Source organism: Mercenaria mercenaria, chromosome 2, assembly GCF_021730395.1.
Source record: "Mercenaria mercenaria strain notata chromosome 2, MADL_Memer_1, whole genome shotgun sequence".
Taxonomy (NCBI): domain Eukaryota; kingdom Metazoa; phylum Mollusca; class Bivalvia; order Venerida; family Veneridae; genus Mercenaria; species Mercenaria mercenaria.
In genome coordinates, this window is record NC_069362.1 from 88,552,712 (window position 1) to 88,559,991 (window position 7,280).

The following is a 7,280-nucleotide window of genomic DNA, read 5'->3' on the forward strand; positions in this document are numbered from 1 at the left end:
AAGAAGGAAAATACGGATATTTAACACTTTTCAGGGTATTTTAGTTTCATTGATATCCGTAGAAGTCTGCATAATTGATAATTTTACTGGTATGCACGTTATCTTTCTAATATAAGCTTAAAATGTATATGTCGCGGGGCTCGTGTTTCCATGGTAACGCATTTTCTCTGATTTTTAAACAACTATGTATAAAAATAGGGATTTTCGACGGCTTCAGTGCCATTCTGTTAATGACCAACATGAAATATTTGGGTAATATTATTAGCAAAATACCAAGCACTTTACATGGTACCCTATTTTTCTTAAATTTTAAAGTAACCATGGCAACAGAGATGTTTAAAATAGCTTATATCTTGCTGTTTGTCGTAATTTCTTTAAAAAAAAATATTGAATAAGATTATCTTTCTAGCTGATGTAGCTTTAAAACATATTATTTCTAACGTAGGTTACATTTTCGTGTTATTTGCATTTATTCAAACAAATTTCACAGCTTAGAATACGTACAGCAGTACCCTTCGTCTGCCATTTTTCATGGAAAAATCGTTCAGCGTGCTGCTATTATTCTCATGGATATTGTTGAAATGAAAATAAAAAGCCGAAGCTGTGTTTCTTAAATAGACCAGTGTCAACGCTTTTGAATTTTACATTTAGATACATAGGTCACGGGCTTCGTTTCCATGGTAACATCAATTCAATTCAAGAAACCACAATTTTCTACTGAAATTTAAACAATTTTAGATCTTAGTTTTAGTATGTAAGTAACAAATTATCAATGGAACCTGAAAAATAGGTATTACAAATCAAACTGCTAGACTTTTTATTTGAAAATGGCCGTAACAAGTAACCTTTCACCCAACTATATTCCAAATAACATTGGTTGCCATCATCCATTTTCTTACATTCCGCATAACATTTCAATATAACTACATAAAAGAAGCAAAATATTGATTATTATTCAGAGCAAAAGACTCATAAAAAATATTTCATCAAATAATGGTTATTTGAAAATAGTTAAAATAAAGAAAATGTACAGAATTACGTACTTTCAAGATAAAAGCTATTAATTTTGCGCGGTAACTGACACGTAACGTCATGACGTCAATGACGTCATTTTAAGGCAACATTGTTTTGAAGCGTTTCTGCTGCAATTTATTCATTATTTCTGCATTATTAAACCATAAAGCATCAGATCGAAGACAAATTCATGATTTGTTTTCAGAAGAATGAATATACAAACACATTTAGTTTGTCGTAAACGTCGTCGTAAATCGTCACATTAGCTTCCGGTTGGACATGCGCACATACAAATATGAAGGTAACCTACCTCCTTAAGATGTATGGAATGTAATTGAATTCACATATTGCTTAATAGACATAAATGAAGGATATTTGAAATTTTACAGGCAGCAAAATATTTGCACTATGGTAATAATTGATAAATCATACATCGGTTTGATCACCGAATTTCAATAAAGTCAGTGATTCTTTTAACAGCATGTAAAGTGCAGATATCGCATACATCTCCAAGTCTACCGCTTAGGGACCTTTCGCATAACCTTTAACGCATTATAAGTTTTGTTTCGACAAAGCTAATAAAGGTTAATGAAGTTCTGTTGTAAACAAATGAATAAACTGTGCTTAGAGGGGTAAATGACATGTCCTCCTCTTGTTTTTGTTATTGTATCAGATAATGTATGATTTCGTGCACAACATTCATACTTTGATTAAACAGAGTGATGTCTTCTCGTATTTTCTTAAAGTACTAGGTACAGCCTTGCAAAGCCTGGATCGACTGAATTCTAGCTATTATTCTCTTGTAATGGAAGATAAAGATAGACAAGAAGTAGGGAATTCAGTAGATAAACCTAACAGTAAATCGAGGATATGGTAGAATCTTGATAACAGAATTTAGCGTTAGTCAGAACAGTTTTTTAAGTATACCTATGTTTGGGCGACCACACTGATTGTAAGGGATAAGAGATAGACATTCCTCACATTACAATACCTGAAAAACGAAATGCACCGTTTTTACATGAATATAGTACGGCAACAAAATCAGGGGCATGCAAAACAGATTCACCTTACCATGTCATATATTTTCTTATTTGGAAAACTTGTCTATAGTTAGTTAAATGAAGTCATTCGAGATAGAAACGTCTAATTGCAGATAGGACTAATAATTTTCAGTATTTTTCTAAACCGGGGATAAACGTAGATAAATAATCAGTTCAACTATCGACTTATAATTTTCTAGTTGCATCGATCAGGATGAAACGTTGATATTGAAAACATTCCATATGTAATGTCTATTTTCTTTTATCAAATTTATTTGCAAGAAGAAGACGTGATATATAGTGATCCCCGGACGATGTATTTTATATGTGGTAGAAATGATAAGACAACACCGTTTATGTACTGTATCAATTTTCCTTAAACTTCATTACTAATAAGCAGTACGGCAATTCTTCTTCTTCTTGTCGTTCGCATCTACACTTTCAGACCAGTAGCCTCGATGAAACTTGTGGTTTGCCTAAGATCCTCAATGCCTCCATACAGTTTCTGGTGGATTGAGGTATATATTGGCCAAGTCGCAGCTCGCTCCTGGTCGTGCCTTTTGCATCTCTAAAGTATATGCTCCGCAGTCTGATCTTCTTCACCCCATGGACAAGTTGGCGATGATGTCAGTCTGTATTTCTTGTACATGTGAGCATTGAGCTTGTTGTGCCCTGAGCGGAGCCTGACCATCATCACTTGTTCAGACCGATCAAGGAGATGAAAAGCATCTTCCTCCATCCTTGGTCTCGTTAGTGCCTTGATGATGGTGACTTTCTCCTTGTAACTCACAGGTACTGTTGGTTGTTCTGACTAAGCTCCTAGCTTAGCCAGTTTGTCTGCCTCTTCATTGCCTGCAAGTCCACAATGGGATGGAATCCACTGAAGTGCTACTTTGCAGGTCATACCCAGGCTCTGCATTCTCCTGGCTAGCTGCGGAGCTTTATTGTTGATCAGTGCATCTGTGAAAAAGACGACTGAGGAGCTTTCTTCTGCCGAGTCTTCAACCATTGAGACGGCCTTCATGAGTGATTCAGTCTCTGCCTTATAGTTGCTGCAGTGTTTTCCTGTGGCTGCATGTAGTGTTTCTCTCTTGCCAGATGGGTACTGAATGAAAACTCCTGCTCCTTCATCTTTGACGGCGCATGTGGCTGATCCGTCTGTATAGACATGAGTCCATAATTCCGGAGGATAGTCTTCATTGATCATAGCAAGTGTGAGGCTCTTCCGAATGCCTTCATCCTCTTGCTTCTCGCGGTCAAGGCGAGGAACAGCAAGTCTCACAGTCACTGAGGAGAGATCATTCGCTAGTGGGTTTATGATGTCTTCACTACCTAAGGGAGTCGTTGGAATGCTCAGCTCAGTTTTGAACTCTCGGTTGAGTTTCTTTGCCTCATGTACGAAGCTGCTACGTTTGAGCCGATTCTTTGTATAGCCATCTAGCTTGGCTTTCATGGGATGGTCTTGAAAAGACCTGAACTTCTCTGCTTGAAGCAGAACCTTTGCATGTCTTCTGTCTTGTAACGGCTGTGTGCCTGCTAGCTTCCCTATGAAGGAGATTGGTGTAGACTTTGTAGCACCTGTCATGAGTACGGCAATTAAAATGGCAGTTTTGACAACTTTTATCTATCCTATATATGAGTATATATTTATAAACCATACTGACTTGCTTCCAACTCAGAAAAAAATGCATTTTACTTTCTTAGAAGACTGTAAAATGTTTAGTCTTATACCAATAGCTAAATGCAAATGTGCCCGATGACAGAATTAAATCATCATCAACTGACATTCAGAAAAGACTATTAAGAAAAAAGCATATAAAGTAAACAACATGACCTATCGTAAGTTATAGAGGACAGTGTATACACTTCTTGTAAGAGGTCAAATACATGGCAATTGAAAGCTACCATTGATATGTGTGTTACTAATACTGCAACGTCCCTTTAAATTGCCCACATAAACAAAGCTTTAGCTACATACTGCTTTAAGTAAATGTTTAATATGTTTCCCTATATCACATCATTTAAACAGAAACGTAAATTGATATAAAATAACCAGTTATTTCGACATTTTGTAATTATATAAGTTTATTTTTCGGATTTAAGATAGGGAAACGACAAATATTGTACCAGGAATTGTATGCAACCATAACTTATCAACTAATAATAAACGCGAGCTGTTGACTGAAGACATGTGTTCAACATGATGGCCTTTTATACTACAATATTTTGTATTCTGTCACCTTTACTTTGACAGCTCGTTCTATTTTGTGTTTTATTAAACTTAGAAATGCTGAAACACAAATGCAAAACCAGCCTTTTCTCAAAAGATAAAGAAATGATTTATACTAAACAACGTATACCAGAATTATACTAGTTTCCTTCATTTTATAGATCTTCCTTAATTAACCAGTTTCACATTTTGACCAATGTTCATTGAGATTGGGAAAAAATGTGATATCTAGAGTGTTAATAGGGAAAAGATTATAGACGACGAACACGAGCAGACATAAGGCGCTTACAATAACTCACCTTAAGCACTCTGTGCTCAGATGAGCTAAATGGCAATAATATTCAACAAAATGCATTTCAGCTCGAAAATGCCAAGTATGACGATACGCAATACAATGTACAAGTCATGGCACTGATCATTCGTAAAATGTATAGTTGAAACCCCACCAGCAGTTTCATAGGACTCCGGACATACGCTTATAGCAGACTGACAGATAGTCAGACAGACAGAAAGACTGACAGACAAGACAAATTCAATATGTCTCCCAAAATATGGGGAGACATACACATCTTAGGATAGCAAATATTTCATATAGTATTATAAAACTGTCTAATGCTCATCAACGTTTTTCTTTTGTTCAGACGTTACATATTACATTAGAAAACTGAATGGCAGCATTTCATAAACGTTACAAGCAATGTCATGGTGACAAGGAATATAAATAAACATGTTAGACTATATGTGGCCTGAAAACGGTCATTTTTTTTTTTGCTTATTTCTGAAAGAGTAATACTTTAGAAATACACTCAGAATGTATGTTTGCCCTTGGTTCGATTCACTCAAATATATTAGATATTTCTACTACTTAGCAATTTGTTTAACACGCTACACTTCTAACATGCCTCGTACTTATCTTAGATTATCAATGTTGTCATCCAACAGCAGATGTCAATGGTTTTACTCTTCCAAAATAAATTACTGTTCCTACATATTTATTGTATATCGTTATAGTTATGTTGTATTCAGCTACGAAAAGCTGAAAACTGATATAAGAAGTTGGGTATGAAACTTTTTCTACTGAATAAACGATAAATTTTTGTGATCATAAATTGTTATTAAATGGATGTGTTGTACTTCACAGGAGAAAACAGAAATTCACCACGATTTAACTTTAATTTGCAGATCAAAAATGTACTAAAGTAATCGTATTGTACGGTTTTAAACTTGATAAACATGAACAGTGAAACTATATGTAAAGGTACTTATTGTTTATTAACCAATCTGTTCAACACTGGTATAACTGACCAACGCATTTCGAAGTATACATATTAATTTAGTTACTGTAAAACCATTTAATTTCGTGGGCATGAATTTTCGTGGTTTTGGTAAAAACGGCAATTTCGTGGGGCTATGAATTCGTGGATTTCAACTTTTGAACATAAAATGAATGGGAATTTTACTTGTTCTTTGGGATTAAATTTCGTGGATTGACTAAACCACAAAAGCCACGAAAATTAGTCCCCCACGAATATTAATGATTTTACAGTATGCTGAATTGACCCCATACACAATTCCAGTTTTCTTTTGTCTATATGATAACTATAGGCTACGTTTAAGTTAATACACCAATCTATTGAGTAGAAACTTTTTTTTTCAGTTTAGTAACAATGCCATTGACCTTGACTCCACTGAACCCAAATGAATTTCCAACCTTGATCGTACTTTTAGCAACCAACATGCCAATTTTCATTTCAAGACCTCAACCCAAACTTATGTAATTGAACAGAAACAACCAGTTAGACCACGCCAACACACCGAATAATGACATAAATTTTCCTAAAAACTACGTGTTTTTATTTCTTTGCAAACATAGCGCTTCTTCGATAGAAGAAGTAGCTTTCTCGTTTACAAAACCTCAGGTCAAAATGCTGCTGTAATACATTAAAACCTGTCGTAAGCCACCAGCAAAGGATAGAGGACAATCCGGCTGCTTAAAGGAGGTTGCTAGTTAAGAAAAAGAGAAGTGAGAACAGGTCAATTTTGGACGTTAGCTAACAGACTGCTGAAGTCATTTGACTGCTTGATACAAGTGGCCCTTAAGGCAAGTTTAATTGTAAAAACGTTCGAACAATATATAAAAAAGGTTCAGCATTTACTGTGTTATACAGGATTTATTCTCTGTTATCATTTCTCACAATTAATATATATAAAACGCTTGATGTTTATTTAGCAAATACTATTGCTTGTCGGAATGATAAAAGAGAAAATCAGAAAGGTCAGACAATGTCAGTGCGTATTGTTAACGGTGCATTACGAAATAAACAGTACATAAATAATAAAAGGATATTTAAAATAACAATCAAAACAATTCATCTTCTTCTCTTTTCTAACTACAGATATTACGATTATCATTGATAAACTTGTATACTTATATGTCTCTACAAAACAATTGACCCGAAATTCTTAAAGGTATTTGGTTCTTACATCGAACGTGTTCACGTCCGTCTAATATTCTGATTTCACAACATTAATCAAATGCCGCCGGGATACCATAGGGTAACAAAATTGGTACATTTTGGAAAAAAACAACAATATTATGTTGGACAACCTAAAGACTATGAATTTACATTCCAATCTAATTCAAGAAAATCTTTTCAAAATGAAACAGCATTTCATTTGATACGCTATCAAAATGTTTTAGTTGTGTTATTGTATCTTCCTAAAAAATAGAAAGCCCATAAATAATAAAACCTGTAAAAAGATCATTTGGAAGCAAAGAATTCAACCAAGAAGAATAATAGCACACTCTGTTTGACTGAGTCCGTTCATGAGAGGTAATGAAATATGCAATACCTCTCACACACCCTAGCATCGGCTTAAGCGGAACTCTATTACACATATGTTGAATGGACTCCATGATCCCAGAGGACCAGAACATATAACAACACTGAATCCAAGTACGGGGAGACATTTTACAGTCGCCACAGGGCACTTAA